Here is a 17,599-nt window from a genome sequence, read left to right as displayed (position 1 = left end):
TGCAGTGAATAAATGGGATGGGATATGTAAAGCATTACAATGCCTGGTAGATACTATGTGCAATATAAATTTTAGATTTTATTGGTGCTATTATTATTATTACTTTAAAAGTGTCAAAATCTGCTGATCCACAGATGCTGAAGGGCCAGAAAATGTACCTTCTTATACCATGGGGCACCTGTACATCCCAATCATGGTTTTAGTCCTATCCGGTTTGTCAGAATAGAAGACCAACAGGGCAACCTTTCAGCTATTGAATGATTTGAAGAATTCCTTTCCCCAGGCCACCATGGATGTGTTTTATGTCATTTTAGATTAGTTTTGCATGTTCTAGAACTTCACACAAATAGAAGCATAAGGTATGTATTCTTATGTGCCTAGCTTCCTTTGCCCAACATAATGTTTTCGAGATTTATCCATAGTGTTTATATAATGCTATTTGTTCATTTTTATTGCAGAGTAATACTGCATTGTATACAACAACTTGTTCATTTATTCACATGTTGGTGGACCTTTGAAGTGTTTCCAGTTTTTGTTATATACATGAAACATCTATAAATATTCATATGCAAGTTTTTTATTTTTTATATTTCAAAAACCATAAGTAATACTCTTTTCACTTAGAGATGGCTACAATACTTTTCACGAAAAAGAAGAACAAAAGGAGGACTGGGATATATCAGATACAGAAATATATTATAAAGGTATAACAATCAACACAGTTTGGCATTGCAGCAGGGACAGAAATTAAACCAAAGAAACAGAAAAAGAGAATAGAAACAAACCCACACATAGGCATTAATATGGAAAAGAAATGACATTAAAGAGCAGTGAGGAAAAGATGGGCTTTTCAATCAATTATGCTGGGACAATTGTGTATTCACACAGAAAGAAAATAAAATTGAATCCTTTCTTCATAGAATAAATAAAAATTAAAAGGAGATGGCTTAAAAGCTAAGTATAAAAGGTAATAATATAAAGCATTTAGAAGATAATATAGCAGAATATCTTCATGACCTTAGGTTAAGGCAGGGTTTTTTAAATAAGACGCATATAGCACTAGCCATAGAAGAAACGATTGATAAACTGGAATACATTGTTAAGAACTTCAGTTTATTAAAAAAGAAAACACATCTTAAGATGAGTGAAAAGACAAGATGCATAATGGGAAAAGATATTTGCAAACACTATTTTATTATTTCACAGTCTCTGTGGAACAGGACTTTGGGAATGACTTAGCTGGGTGGCTCTTGCATGAAGTTGTGGTCAAGACGTCAGCTGGGGCTGTGATCATCTGAAGCCTGACTGGGGCAGGAGAATCTTCTTCCAAGATGGCTTATTCACATGCCTGTCGGCAAGAAATTTTTTTTTCCCTGCCTCTTGTCAGGAGACCTCAGTTTTTTACCACTTGGGTCTCTCTAAAGGGCTGCTTGAGTGTTCTTATGACATGGCAACTGGCTTCCCCACAAAGCAAGTGATCTAAGAGAAAGGGTAAAGAAGAAAACTTAATGCCTCCTATGACCTAGTCTTGGAAGTCACACACTGTCCTTTCCATCATATCTATTCATTAGAAATGAATCCCTAAATCCAGCCCCTACTCAAGGAGAGGAGAATTAAGCCCTACCTATTAAAGGGAGACCTATCAAAGAATTTGTGAACCTATTTTAAAACCACCAGAGCTATATTCCTACTTCATACAGGATATATATACATGATCAACTTTGCTAGATAATGCCAAATTACTCTCCAAAGCTACTGTATCAATTTAAACACCCACCGTCAACACATAACAGTTTCCCTTTTTCCATATCCTCACCAAAATGGGCACTGTAAAACTTTTTATTATTCGCTTATCTTCCCATATTCTCATAGATATATGTTAGTTGACATTTTAGCAAGATGAGCAAAATTTACTCAATTACAGCATTTATTCCATTGCATTGAGCAAAGACCAGAAGATGATGATGGAGTGAGACATGTGGATAATGTAAATATCTGGGGGGAGAGTACTGCAGAAAATGTGGGAACAGGCTAAGGCCCTAAAGAGGGTATATACCCAGGCTGTGTGAGGAAAAGCAAGGAGGTCACTGCAGTAGGAATTAGGTAAGCAAGGGGAAGCAAGGAGGGATGCTGTTAGAGGGATGACAGGGTGGAGGGTCGATCATAAAGGACCTTCTAGACCTTCATAGAAAGTTGTATTGGACAATAGAGATACATATTTGGGAGCCATCAGCATACAAATCAGTGGTTCTCAACCTTGCACACTGAAATCACCTGGACTGTCTGGAGCCTTGATTCTCACTGTCATTTGAATTTCATGGCTCTACTACGTGTTCCCTCAGGGCCTCTTCCTCTCCACGTAGTCTCTTGGTATGGTCTTTTCACATGGTCTCTCCAGCAGGGTAGCTGGGCTTCTTCTCAAAAAGTGGTGTCATTTCCACCACATGTTAGTGGTTAAAGCAAGTCACATAGCCAACACTATTTCGAGCAGGGGACAAGGTGTGGGGCGCTACACAAAGGCACGAATACTGGAGGCATGATTCACTTGGGGGCCATCAGTATAACAGACTACCACATAAGGAAAGTATAGACACTAGAGTTATGAGAGCCAATGAAATGATGCTAAGATGAATGGACTGTAGATCCCAGTAGAAGATTTATTGGAATTGGTCTATTCAAAACAGTGAGAGGGAAAATTAGCAGGTGGCAAATGAAGAGTGGAATACTTGATATTTCCACAAGGAAAGTATTAAAGTTATTGGTGATGGCAATGTCTGGGGCAATGTTTCTCAATCCTGGTGTCACATTAGAAATAATGATGCTCAGGTAATATCCCAGGAGATTTTGATGTAATTATGCTGGAGGAGGACTGTCATTGGTATTGCTTAAAAGCTCCCCAGCCAGTTCTAATTGAGAGCTAATTCTAATTCTAATCGAGGACTACTGATCTAGAATATGACCTTGGAGGCAAGTGGCTGAGGTAAGCTGTAGAACAAAATAATTAGGTTGAAAAAAAAAAAACTGAGACACCTGGTTTTTGGAATGATCATCTACATGGACATTGAAATAATTAGAAAAATTTCAAAAGAGTAGTGATACAGAGTGGTGAGCCCAGGGATCAAATATTCAAGGAAAGAAGATGAGTAACTCCAGGTTTTCAGTTTATGGAAGAGGGATGGTAACACTGGCATAAATGGGGAAATATGGCCAAAAAAAAAGAAAGTATTAGTATGGAAAACGTTTATAGTTTTAGAAAAAATAATATATAGTATCACTTAAACAATTGGATATCCACATGCAAAAGAATAAAATTGGACCCTACTTCACATTATATTATAAAAATTAACCTAAAATAATTAAAGCCTTAAATCTATAAAGTCTTTAGAAGGACCATAGGGGTAAATCTTCATGACTGGTTTGGACAATGATTTCTTAGATACAACATCAACTGCACAAGCAACAAAAGAAAAAATAGGTAAATTGGGCTTCATCAAAATTTAAAACGTTTGTGTTTCAAACATCAAGAATGTGAAAACAAACCACAAAATGGTAGAAAATATTTGAAAATCGTATATTTGATGAGGGACTTGCATTTAGAAAATACGAAGAACTCTTACACGGCAATGATAAAAAGACAGCCCAATTTTTAAATGGGCAAAGGATCTGAATAGACATTTTTCCAAAGAAGATACACAAGTGGCCAATAAGTACATGAAAAAATACACAACATCATTAACCATCAGGGAAGCATGAATCAAAACTGTAACAAGATATCACTTCACACTCACTAGGATGGCTATAATAAAAAGACTGATAATAACAAGTGTTATTAAAGATGTGGAGAGGAACTTCCCTGATGGTCCAGTGGCTAAGACTTCACCTTCCAACGCAGGGGGTGCAGGTTCGATCCCTGGGTGGGGAGCTAAGATCCCACATGCCTTGCGGCCAAAAAACCAAAACCAAAACCAAAACAGAAGCAATATTGTAACAAATTCAATAAAGACTTTAAAAATCGTCCACATCAAAAAAAAAATCTTAAAAAAAAAAAAGAAGATGTGGAGAAATTGGAACCTTCATTCACTGCTAATGCAAATGCAAAACAGTACAGACTTTGGAAGGTTCTGGCAGTTCTTTAAAAAGTTAAACATAGAGTTACCATATAACCCAGGGATTCCACTCCTAGGTATATCTGCAAAGGAACTGAAAACATACATCTACCCCAAAACTTGTACACATATGTATATAGCAGCATTATTCAGAATGGCCAATAAGTGGAAACAACACAAATCCCTATCAACTGATTGATGAATAAACAAAATATGGTATATCCATACAGTGGACTATTATTCAGCTATAAAAGGAATGAAGTACTTGATACGTGCTACAATGTGGATGAACCTTAAAAACATTATGCTAAGTGAAAGAAGCCAGTCACAAAAGACCACATATTGTATGATTCCATTCTTACAATATATCCAAAATAGGCAAATCTGTATATAGAGAGATTAGATTAGTGATTGTCTAGGCTTGGGGGTAATGGAGGGGATGGGAGATGACTGCTAAAGGGTACAAAGTTTGTTCTGAGGGTGATAAAAATGTTCCAAAATTGTAGTTAGGGTTGCACAAACCTGTGAATATACTAAAAATCACTGAATAGTATGCTTTAAGTGGGTGAACTTTATGATATGCGAACTATATCTCAATAAAGCTATTAAAAAAGATGCAATATAGGGACTTCCCTGGTGGTCCAGTGGTAAAGAATCCACCTTACAATGCAGGGGATGTGGGTTCCATCCCTGGTCGGGGAACTAAGATCCCACATGCCACGGGGCAACTAAGCCCACACGCCACAACTACTGAGCTCGCGCGCCTCGAGAGAGCCCGCGTGCCACAAACTACAGAGCCCACGTGCTCTGGAGCCCGCACACCACAACTACGGAGAGAAAAAACCCACACGCTACAACTAGAGAGAAGCCCACACACCACAACTAGAGAGAAGCCCGTGCACGGCAACAAAGACCCGACACAGCCATAAATAAATAAATAAGACGCAATATATTGTTTAAAATTCAAAGGTAATCAGAGTATATAAAACTTGGCTATGTTTTGGCAGTTTCTCAAAAAGTTAAATATAGAATTATCATATAACACAATAATTCCACTCCTAGGTATATACTGAAGGAAAATGAAAACATATATCCACACAGAAACTTGTACATGAATGTTTACTGCATATTTATAATAGTCAAAAAGGAGAAACAACTCAAAGACTCATTAGCTGATGGACAAATCATGATATATACAGCAGAATATTATTCAGCCATGAAAAGGAACCAAGTACTGATAAATGCTACAACTTGGATGAATCTCAAAAACATCACGGTAAGTGAAAAAAGCCAAACACAAAAGGTCACATATTGCATGACTCCTTTTATATGATATATCCAGAAAAGGCAACTCCATAGAGAACAAAAGCAGATTAGTAGTTACCAGGAGATGCGGGGGAGGGAAGATGGGCAGTGATTACTAATGGGCATAGGGGTTTTTCTCCAGGGTGATGGAAAAGTTTTGAAACTGGAGAGAGGTGGTCATTGCACAACATTGTGAATACACGAAATGACACTGAATTGTATACTTTAAAATGGTTAATTGTATGTTATGTGAATTTTACCTCAACTTTTAAAAATAGAAAAAAAACTTGATTACTAACCTCTTTCCATTAAACCAAGTATTCAACAAAACGAGAACATTAAAATCATCAGGGTTTAGCATCTCATTCATACAACATATCTACCACAGACATGTATAAAAATTGAAATATACTATTACAGTTAGAGTTTATAGCTTTTTAGGAGAAAAAAATTTTTTTAACAAATTTTGTTCAGATCTCCCAACATGAGGTGTTTGACATGTTATTTCAATATCTGTAATAATTATTATTAAAAGTGAAAGTGCTTGTTTGTGAAAAGCAATAACAAGTTTTCCTCAAGCATGTTGACATTGCAAAGAATATCTGAGGTGTCACTTTTTGAGACGTTATTTACTATAATGAACAAGGGATATTTAGCTCATTGCTAACATGATGGACATGCTCTTACTCTTGTCACTAATATGTTTGGATCTAAGACACGTATTTAAGTAAATTCCTAGAAGTTAGTATTCGCTGAAAATCGTTGCAAGTGGATAGAGTGTGGCATCAGGAGGGGGTCTGGCAGTGGGCTGTGGGCAAAGATCCAGGTGGGCTGGATATTTTAATCACCTCATGTATTAAGTTTTCCAGGCCACCCATTATATAGGCCTCTATTACACATCTCACACCTGAATAGGAACTTTCTCTGATTGGGGACTCCAGGTCTTACAACAAGACTGATGTGAAGTACAGTTTTGTCAACGAATTGGCTATCTCATGTTATCATAACAACAAATACAATTCAGGGAACCTTACACAACCTCAGCTTCATGAAGTTCCTAGAATGATTGATTGTTTCTTTTCAGTAAACTTTTTTTATCACCTTACGAATACTTCTTTAATGACAACAGATGGTGAACTTATACAAATTACAGGCTAGAATATAGTGAATACAAAACCTATCTAGATAACAGTTAGAAAAGTATCACTTACAAAAGTAAATCTGATTCAAATGGCTAAAAAACTCAAGCCCCACATTTTGATAATTATATGCACCTTTCAATGTGGCGCATCTAAACCCTGCCCCTTAGTCAGGGAACTATTCAAGACTACAAAATATTCAGTGACCCTAGTGATCAGCAACCTGCTTTGAGTCCTACAATCGAGCACCACAAGGTCTTGCTGGGGACCCAACCTCACAGTCAAAGTCTGTCCACACACACGTACACACAACCTACCCGTTGGCCCCTCTCTGGGGCCTGGAAATGCACACCCCAATGGCAAGAGAGGCCCTTTGGAGAAGGGGTCCGAAGAAGCAGCTTGTGGAGGCCTGGGAAATGGGCTTTGGCATCATTTGGTAGGGAATTCCACTGTTCACTATCCTGAGCATGGTTGGAGGAAGGGGGCTCGGGGGCTCGGGGAGAGAGTACAGAGGCAGCACTAGGTGGTACATGCCCTAGCCCTGGTGGACCTTCACTCTGTGGGGAGGGGACTAGCTAGAGAAGGATATAAACAGGGGCTCTCAAAAGGTGAGGCCCGGAGGATAAGAAGAGTACTGCCTCAGGCTAATGTTCAGCACACTTTGTAGAGCTTTTCTTTTTTTTTTTTTTAATTTATTATTTGTTTATTCTGGCTGTGCCAGGTCTTAGTTGCAGCATGTGGACTCTTCGTTGAGGCGTGCGGACTCTTAGTTGCAGCATGCAAACTCTTAGTTGTGGCATGCATGCGTGATCTAGTTCCCCGACCAGGAATGGAGCCCAGACAGCCTGCATTGGGAGCGCAGAGACTTACTGGACCACCAGGCAAGTCCAACTTTGTAGAGCTTTAACAGTTCCATTAACCACAAATTCAAGAACCATTTTACTTAAGATTAGCCTTATCCGAGCGCGTTCAAGGAAAGGAAGTTACAAGCGTTAGAAAGTCAAGTCACCAACCTCTCCCAGGGCAAAGGGTGTGTGTGTCTCATGGGGTTTCTGACCAGATGTTTCTGAGTTACTACTCTTGTCTCTCTAAAGCCTAAAGCACTGCTCAGCTGTTTCCCCAGAAAGGTCACGTAGCTAATGTTGGGTGCAGGGGAGGTAGGACATGGGGAGAGTCCCTGCCAAGGGGCAGTGGGTGAATCCAAGGTCTCCATCTTTTCTCCAATCCTAACCCACTTATTGACCTGTTCCTCCTCGTTGCTGTCCCCTCCTAGTCACGGCAAATGCCCTCAGGGTAAAAGATGTATCCGTTCACCAGTGTGTGCTTTTATACTCTCCCTGTTCTCTCAAAGCAATTCTTCACTCTCTTATTAGGTCTTTGATGTTCTTAATAAGATGTTTTCTATATTTTGTCCACATGTTTTAGTTGATTTTACAAGAAACTTGGGCTGAATTACAGTCGACTATCACTGACAGTGGAAATCCCAAAATGGCTTTCAGATACTTGTTTTTTAGGCAAATCGTGTTTCAGCAAAGGGACCCCGTGTACAGCTTCAAGTTTCCCTGGACTAGCTTTGAGAATGCATTCTTTAACAAACACTTGTTAAACCAGCACTGAGTGTTGCACTATTTAAAGCACTATAGAAAACCATGGAGAAGATACCAAACTGAAAAAGATGCAAGTCGTGCTATCAACAGAATATCGTCTTGAGGGGGCGTCAGACATGTGTGTAAATAATAAAGGAATGAAGGAGGAGGGCAGAGTACGGAAAATGAACTGAGTCTGAAAGGAACAAGCCTTGAGATGACAAATTGGAACAGAAATGTCGTGTTTTGGGAAGACTATAAATCAAAGGTCTCAAAATGGTAGGCCACAGACTGAATTCAGCCCACAATCGTGTTTTGTTTGGCTCACACAGCGTTTTAAAAATAGGAGATTTCCCATTTAAAAAAAAAAATCTGGATTTCCATCTTCTGAAAACTCAGAAGATCTGGCAACCGTTCTCATTGCCAACTGGCAACCATCAGCTGGGGCGAAGTAGACGCCGCCTCCCTGGGGAGAGCTTAATTTCTCCCTTTGGCTACTTTGTCCATCAGTCCCCCACCATCATCCTTCACACCCTGCATGTTTCACTTTCTCAATCTAATGAAAAATGGCCTATAAATGCGGCTTTCAGCCCTTCTCCTTGGAATCAGTGAATTTTGGGCCTTCAAATCCACACCCCCTACACACACACACACACACACACACACACTTTATCCCTATTTTTCTCTATAAAAAATCTAGACAATAAGGCCTTACCACCACCACTTTCGGTCATTTAAATAAATGTCCTTTCTGTAGGTATGTAGGTTTATGATCTCTGTATTGATCCTGTCCCCACAGAGATGAAGAAACGGTGTATTTAAAGGTCCGCCACTCTTTGTTCTCCCCCAAAGAGAAGAACATCAGGCTCTATCTGTCATAGACTACCGGGGAAAGAAAAGAAGAGAATACAGCTCGCACTGGAGAATGATCAAAGGGAAACGGACACTGAATGTGGGAGTGGGGAGAGTTGAAGGCTGGCAGCACAGAGAGAGGGAGGGTTACCCTAAGGGGCTCCGTTCGAGTGTACAGGAGCTGTATTGTGCTGATGTCTTTGCCAACATTACCTGATGGCCCAGGCTTCCCTGAGAAAGATCTCCCACTGCCTCCCTTCCCTTCTGAGTGCTTTCTGTGGATGTGCGGGGCGGTGGTGAGGATGACCTCTTTTTGGTAGGAGCTGAGCTAAGGAAGACTTGCAGGTACATTCACTGAGATTTCAAAGCATCTTTATGTCTGATGGTTAAATATAGTTGACACAATAAAACCGCATACAGTCTGAAGTCAGACTAACCTGGCCTTGAGCCCTGGCTCTGCCCCTCCTCACTCTGCACCTTTTCCTCTTAAGTTTCAGGAGAGCTGTGAGAATTAAGACAATATATATGCAAATTGCTGAGGACAGTGCCTCGTATACAACAAGCACTCAATAATTGCTAGCTTTTATTATTGCTTCACTTTACCTAGGATCCATAAACCAGTAAGAGTTTTATTTGGGGACTTTGCCAGTCTTAACTATAACCCTGCATCAATAAGAAACCAAGAATGAAATGAGCAGATAAAAGCTGGTATACTTGCTACATCATGCTTTACATGTGGAAGTCAGAGCATAGTTTGAAAAACGGGGAAATTTGCAAGTATAGGGTATGATCATGTGATAACTGATTTATAAATAAAATGGTAAGTCATGTCGTTCTCTTTCTCAGTCTTCTGCATAAACTGTAAAATGTTGGCTAGGCCTCAAGCATGGGCAAGAGAACTTTAAGCACACTCAGGGTTCGGCTGGCCATTCCAAGCTACTGTGTGATACTCTGTTCATACCTCGACAGTCGGCTTTTTGAACCTGGCATCTCATCCTGTCCCTGCCTCTGGTCTTATTCATTTGAAACCTATATCTGTGTCTATTCTGACTCAAGCTTAGATCTCCTCAGATTTTTTCAATATTAATGGTGAGTCTATATTATTATTTATGATGACTTCAGGCTTTATCCAAATGCTAATTTATTCCCCTAAGTAATGACAGACTGGATGCACTGACCACAGCACTCTCCCCAATTTTCTTTCTGTTTGAAGCTCTCCATCACCCTTCCTTCCTAAAGTTCTTCCCTTAGGGCTTGAGTTCCCAAGCTTCCATGGGGCCTATACTTACCTGAGGACAAGGGTAAATTTCTTATGGAAGGTTAACATGCATCCAAAAATGGAAAACTGCACAAATCATAAGTGTACATCTCCATAAATGCTCACAAAGTGAACACAGCTGGGTACCTGTGCCCCGATTAAGAAACAGCCACAATTCCCTCTGCCGTTCCCCAGGAGAGAACTGCAACCTAATAGTTTAGACTGCCTTGCTTCTTTTTAACTTTCTATAAATGGAATCAAACAGTACAGACTTGTCTTTCCCCCGACTGCTTTGCTCAATGCTATGTTTGTCAGATTCATTCATATGTTACACGTGGTATCCATATTTATTCCTGTTACCGTATATATTTCTTTGCTTGAATGTAACACAATTTATTTATCCACTTTCCAACTGATGCATATTTAGGTTGGATCCAGTTTTTTGGCTATTACAGGTATAGTTTCTATTATATACTTCCCCGAGTCTTTAGGTGAATTTCTGTACATTTCTGTTGCGCAGGTATCTAGGAGATGGCTGGTTCCTATGCTTTGCAAGTGTTCAGCTTTAAAAGATACTGCTGCGGGCTTCCCTGGTGGCGCAGTGGTTCAGAGTCCGCCTGCCGATGCAGGGGACACGGGTTTGTGCCCAGGTCCGGGAGGATCCCACATGCCACGGAGGGGCTGGTCCCGTGAGCCATGGCCGCTGAGCCTGCGCGTCCGGAGCCTGTGCTCCGCAACGGGAGAGGCCACAGCAGTGAGAGGCCCGCGTACCTCAAAAAAAAAAAAAAAAAAAGATACTGCTACACCATTTTCAATGTGGTCACAACAACTGACACTCCCACCATCTGTGTATGGGAGGTCCAGGTGCTCTGCTTCCTCCCCAACTCTTGGTGTTGCAAAGCCCTTCTTAATCCCTTCTTAATTTGTGGTGCATAACCCACCCACCTCCCACTCCACTGAGACAATTTTCCGCTTCCCATTCCACCCTCTATCCCTGCACTCCCAGTAGCCCCATCTTAGCAGCTTCACTGTACTAATTAGTATTTACATTAAAACTAAATTCACCCTTCTATTTCTGGTACTACTACCTTATATGCACTATCAGTAAAGAAATGACATTACACCCCACATAATCTTCTTAGACTTTCCATATTTAACTTTTCCTAACTTGGAGCTGGTTGATTAAACAGTCACAGACATGTATGTACATCTGGTGCCAGTGCTGTGAATGTGCAAATTTTATAAACCTTCTATTTCAAAAGTATTGCTGTGTTCGATCCTAAAATATAAAGAACGCTTTTAAATGATTAAAAATAAAGTGGATGGGAAGGAGATAGCAATATCAGACTTACTGCTTTACAACAAGAAGTATGACTTCAATACCATACTACTGGCGGTATAGAGTGAAGGATTAAAGCTTAATGCAAGTGCATGATATCAAGTCCCTCTAAGATCTGCTTCTTATTAAACTTAACCAAAAGAAACTTCACTCACATCCTTCTTCTTAAATGTAGTTCCTTTTACTAGAAAAGAGATCACGTCAATTCTTACGTATTCAATTTGTCTGAAGCATTTCTCAGTGCTAAATTCAACTTTTTCCAAAAGCAAAGGAAAGATAAGACACTTCAAAGAAAACACTTCAGGTAAGACTTTTTTTTTTCCAATCCCCCCCTTCGTGTTCACTTATTCTTCTTTATTTAAATGTTTGAGCACCTATTTAATACAAGCAGAAGTATGAGGACTAAAGTAAAGGATTAAAGCATGCCTGGTTTCACATAACATACGGCTTATAAGACAGAAGTAGTAGATACTCAAAAAGGAAACCTTTATTTGTAACCCCTGACTTTTTTCTATTGATATATATATATCAGTAGAAAGAAAAACACCTTTAGTTTTCTCTCTCTTCTGGATAAAGGACTTTATTGTTCACTTGAACTACAGCAAAGTAATTGCAAGTTTTCTTCCAGAAATAATTTCTCCCTTGATTAAGAGATTTCCATCTACTAGTTTGTGTACCATTACGCATTTTCTTTAAAATCCGGTTTGATTATGCTCCCTTTCGGAAATAATCAAAAGCCAGAGTTTTGTTTCTGTGTAAATGAGTCTCTGTCTCTCTCTCTTTCTCTCTCTCTTTCTATCCCCTCTTTCTCTCTCTTCTTTCTGACTGTGAAGGCTAGGAAAAATGGACAATGGTTTGAATTCCTTACATAACTCAGTATTCCAATTTGAAGGCAAATTATAAATCCTTCACAAGGGATCTATTTTACCATCTGGGGAGCAAGAATACATCCCTTAACTTTAAGCAATGATTTTGAGAACTAAATTTGGGCTTATTTTCCCTTTGCCATTTTTATAACTTCTGTCTTTAGCAAAAGAAAAACGCATTATTCCATTGATTCAAATTAAATGCCTTTCTTGCAGATATCTGTAAGTCTGTTAGACTCCTGAACTATCATCTGTGGTTTTTAATTGACTTTTTCTAGACTTCATTTAACCACATATACACAAGTCACTCTATTCACCCCATGAGTCACGCAGTTAGGTCCTATTAACACTAATGGAATTTATATGCATGGGCACTGAGGGAGAATAAGCCCTTTAAACACCTTTATAATGGAACAGTTTTGTTTCTTTCCATTCCTCTTCACACTCCTCTGTTTGGACTTACTCTTACCAGCGTGTGCTCCTGAATTAATGTAGCTCTGATTTCTTTTTCAGCTCTTATACTTTATTCTTTATGGAACTCCAGTTTTCAAAGCAGGACTTGACTTCCCCTCTTTTATTGATCATGCCTGGAAAAAGCAGCATGATGAAATCATTACTACCGTATTAGATTTTCTGGTTTCAGAGTGAAATTCAGATGTTGCTTTCGTTCCAGTCCTGTAATTTCCAGCAAATGTATTTTACCCACAGACTATTTTTTTTATCCTTCTGAAGACTTAACTAGACAGAAGTCAATTAAGATAATGAATATTTACCCAGGAGGCTAAAGATTTTTCCACCTTACAATGAAAATAAATAGGCAGGTTTTCAGATTCTCCCACTGTATAATGTTTTTATTTGTTTACACTTTAGGGAAGCTTTTTAAAAATTTTTTAAAGTACCTATGACATAGGTCTGCAGCCACATATTCAAATTTAGAGCAGGAAAATAAACAGTGGCATAGGAACTGTAAATCCACAGGAAGTAAAGCTACACCTCCAATGCACAGGCTAACAGTCACATTTTTGTTTAGCTCTTAGAAATGTATTATTCTTTATTGATCTTATAACAGCTTTATCGATGGACTTTACAAGCCAGCTTTGTTTTCCCTTCTCATTTGTAAAGTGAGAGACTGGATAAGAGTATTCTGACTACGCACTTAGCAGCGTGCCAGACGTACAGCAGTTCTTTGGCTCACATGAAATTGCCATTTTGGTAGATCAAAAATAGTTGAATAAGTGTTGGAAAATACCGGATGAAAACACCTGTTTAAAAAAAGCAAGTGAATGAATGAAGTCTCTTTCAAGTCTAGAATTTAATATTTATTCTGTTTTCAAAAATTAAAAATATAGAGTAATCCGTCTAAGGTAGTAAAAATATACAGCAAGCAGTAGAGTTTTCTCAATCATTTGATGGAATAAGACTCTAAAACTGACTGGACTCTGAACTTTACCATACAAAGAGATGATATTCTGATATATTTGTGCATTTGGAAAATGAAATTTATATATGACAGATCTCATGGCGCATGTGGAAAGAATTGAGGATAAATATATAATAAAATGAATAAGTAAAAGTTCATAAAAGACGTTATGCAAAAAGAAACCAAAATTATGGTATATTACTTAACTGTTCAGTGAGTAATATTCAGATATCACAGTAATTTGATTTGATTTACCCCAAAATATTATCTGAGGATGTAAACGTCAATACCAGCAGGAACAGCTCAAAATGTTGAAGATTAGGTCTACACTCTGGAACTAGGGGTATGAAAGGGCATGGGGGGAATTGCTGCTTGTACTTATGAATTTTTAAACTATGGGAAAACCCATTGATGACACACCTCCCAATAACATGAATTCCAATATAATGGAATGAATTGGTGATTTGTTCCTATGCTCTGTTCTAGACTCATCCTAATTATTTTACTACCTTCACAATACTGCCATCCCATATTATAGCCAACTGAATTATTTTAGACTCAGTTTAGAGTGTTATATGGGATTTTATACCCTTTGCATTTTAACTTTGTACATATGTTAGTTTGATAAAAATAAAAATTAATTTAGAAAGACTTGAATTTCGTATTGAACCTATCCAAGTTTTACTCTTTTAAGAACTCAACTCCAAGTTGGAAGATGAGAGATTAGAGTAGAAAAGAAGGAGAACCCAGCCCCCTCCTGGGTGACTTTGAGTTGACTTCCCAATATTCCTTTCTTTCTCTGATTCCTCACTATTTCCTGACACCTTCTTCTCACAGCTGTCTGGCCGGATGGGATAGGGCACTTTAGGTGTATGGCCAGAATGAATGGACAAAGAAAAGAGGATTCAAGTTTCTTAGTTTTCCTGCAGTAAGCCTCAGTGCAACCTCATTATTTTGACATTAAATTTTGCGTGAATGCAATGAAATAATTTTCATTATATTGTAGTGATATAAAAAGTGTGAGAGAGTAATAGAGTTCATGAAAACTATGACTTTGTATTCACTGACTTTCAAGGTTGGAAAATTTTAACTCTGCAATAATGTATCTACAGAATTTTTCATTAATATATTCTCCATTATGTCTAATTCATTATGGAAATACATCTTTATTAGAATAATTAATCAGATCAAATAGTTTGGGGCACATTCTGGAACTGTGATGTCTGGAGTCCTTGTATGCAAAGGTGAGCATTAGGCATGAAATATGGTACTTAGTACTTACTTAATCAGAAAAGCTTTTAGGTTCAGTCTTGGAGTTGAAGGAGAGTCATAATGAAATAATGGCTTTGAACGTTAGCCCTCTGATGACTCAGGAGAGAAAGGAGCCCAGAGAGTGGGGGCCAGAGCGGAAGCAAAATAATTCAAAGGGGGAAAAAATAGAATTGATGATATTCAGAAAGAAAGACCTTCAATGGACCCATGTCTAAGTAAGTCTTCCCTGTTGGCCAGAAGTGGCAGCCCCCCATCCCAGGTCTCCTGAGAGTCCTCTGGGGGTGAAAACCTACAGCAGCCCCACAATAACCTTGCACTCAAGTCCCAGTTGGAGTTCCAAGGTGCTGGCCATTGGCGTCCTCCTACTTCATAAGAGGTGCTTCCAGATCATTGCTCTAACTTGCTCATTCACAAACCCTTTTCCTGTGAGTCCCACAGCATCACAGCATCTTTTTGTAAGCATTTTCTCAGAGAACAAGCAAAGTGTTCGGTGATTAGGAGTATGAACTCCTAAGCTATACATCTGGGTTTTAACCCCAACTTCTCTACTTACTGGGTGTGTGACCTGGGCAAATTCCTTAACCTCTCTGGGTCTCAAGTTCCTCATCTGCAAAATCAGAAAAATAATAGTACCTGTTTCATAGAGTTGCTGTGAGCATTAAATGATTTATCCCATGAAACAGAACAGCGCCAGGCACATAATACGCACAATGTAAACACCAACTGTTGTTAAACAGGCCGAACTCGGTAGAGCTCGCTCGCTCTCTTTCTGTCACTCTCACACACACACAGACACACACACACACACATATACAGTCCCTTTAAATCCAATCTAAGAACTAGTTTCTTCCTACCCTTTGGATGAAATTGTGAACTGGTCCTATAACTTTTCCATCATTTTCTTCATGACTCCAATCACTGTCTGCCCCAAGAAGTTATTTTTGAATAGTTAAGATATCCAGTAGTGTGAAAGCATCAACATTTCCACCTTTTATCTAACATAGAGACTTTCCTCTACCAGTTCAAAACCCTTTAGACCTGGAAGGCTTTGTGTGGTGGACAGAGTGGGAGAAAATGGTAAGTGTCAGCTTTTATTCTCCCTCCTAATTTCACCTCCTTCTATCCCAGCATCCTGTCAGCACCCCTCACCTTTCCAAGGTCTGCACTAAGGGAAGAGGGTATTATGGGTAAGCCCACAGTGATGGTTATGATGGCTGGTGCCATTGTGATCTGACGTTGGAACACTCTGAGCTTGGCAGTTGATTCGAGCTGGAACTTTCTCTAGCAGAGTGGTTTTGAAGTTTTCTCAGAAGCCTACATTTTTAAAAGGAAGGGGCCTTTTTCTCTGCTGGTCACTAATAACCCCAACTCTAATCCCCCGAGCATTTGGCAGTACACTCCAGACTCTCTCTGTTGGGGTTCCATAACCCTCCAGCTAGTCCTCTTGGCAAGATGACTTTTCAGTTGGCTCCAGGCTGAGTCTGTTCCCCTTTCCCCTGTCCCCAATCTCAATGGTTTCACTTGCTTCAAAGGAAAACTCATGCATCCTTTCCCTGCAGTCAGTGAACGTACATGGTTCTTCCTCTTAGTCTTCTCAGCTGTGTGTCAGTATCAGCACACATGCATCCTCAATTCCAGGGGACATGAGTCAAGTTTCCAGGTGGGCTCCTGGAAGCCCCTCTCATGTAGATTACAGTGTGAATGTGTACAACCCAAATACACCTGCTCCCTTCGCCCACAGGAGAACTGGTTACTCATACCACAAGGCTCTCGCCAAATATCTTTTCTCCTAGCTTATTGACCTCCATCATATAGCATGTCCTGAAGGGACAATTCAGTACCTACCTTGGTGCATGGTTGTGACTGGGCATGTACTGTTTTGTTCTCAGCTTTGGAGCTTCAGCCAAAACTGTGATTGGAAGTTTCCTATCTTACGTGTGTCACACTTGTTTTTAACAACTGCTCACCTCCAAGCCGCTCTTCGCATTCCCTGAGGTCTTTGACTGCTAGATCAGTCTTATACATCCAGATGCCTCTTTCAGTAGAGGGATTTAAATTATGTGAATTTAATTATACATGCTTGTGGAGTAAGGAGTGGGGATGGTAAAAAGATAAATAATTTAAACAATGCCCGCAGTTCTATGGCTGTTCCTCTCAATGAATTTATAACTCCATGTAAGCTTGAGCTACAGTAAGATCTGCTATTTCCTAGGACGTATTCTGTTCTTGACACTCTCTTATACTATGAGCATCTCACCTTACTGAGCATGAGTCTGTTATCTAAGATACATGTTTTTCATACAATGGCCCCTAAATGCAAGTCAACAATTGAATGCGGTTCTTAATGAAGAAACAGTGATCTTTTCTAAAGATGGAGAGAAAACTGAAAACAAGCTTGTGTAAAAAGAGAGAGAAAGAGAGAGAGAGAGAAGGGTGACTGGCTCATCCTGATTTGC

The 17,599-nt window shown here is 39.3% G+C and overlaps 1 long non-coding RNA gene across 2 annotated transcripts in view; it reads right to left on the bottom strand.

The window, feature by feature from the left end:
• Positions 1–1,092: 1,092 nt before the first annotated feature.
• The window catches only part of LOC109548743 (uncharacterized), a 92,950-nt gene continuing 76,443 nt past the window's right edge, over positions 1,093–17,599 (bottom strand). The window contains exons 4-5 of one of the 2 annotated variants that reach the window (XR_012331909.1): positions 12,921–13,038; positions 1,093–11,017 (exon numbers count right to left, since the gene is read on the bottom strand). This is a non-coding gene — a long non-coding RNA (uncharacterized lncRNA). The remainder of the gene's footprint in view (positions 11,018–12,920; positions 13,039–17,599) is intronic. The other variant, XR_012331910.1, reaches the window with a different exon arrangement.

The sequence above is a fragment of the Tursiops truncatus genome, chromosome 5, assembly GCF_011762595.2.
Source record: "Tursiops truncatus isolate mTurTru1 chromosome 5, mTurTru1.mat.Y, whole genome shotgun sequence".
In the NCBI taxonomy this organism is placed as follows: domain Eukaryota; kingdom Metazoa; phylum Chordata; class Mammalia; order Artiodactyla; family Delphinidae; genus Tursiops; species Tursiops truncatus.
This window is presented reverse-complemented; position numbering and strand designations above follow the sequence as displayed.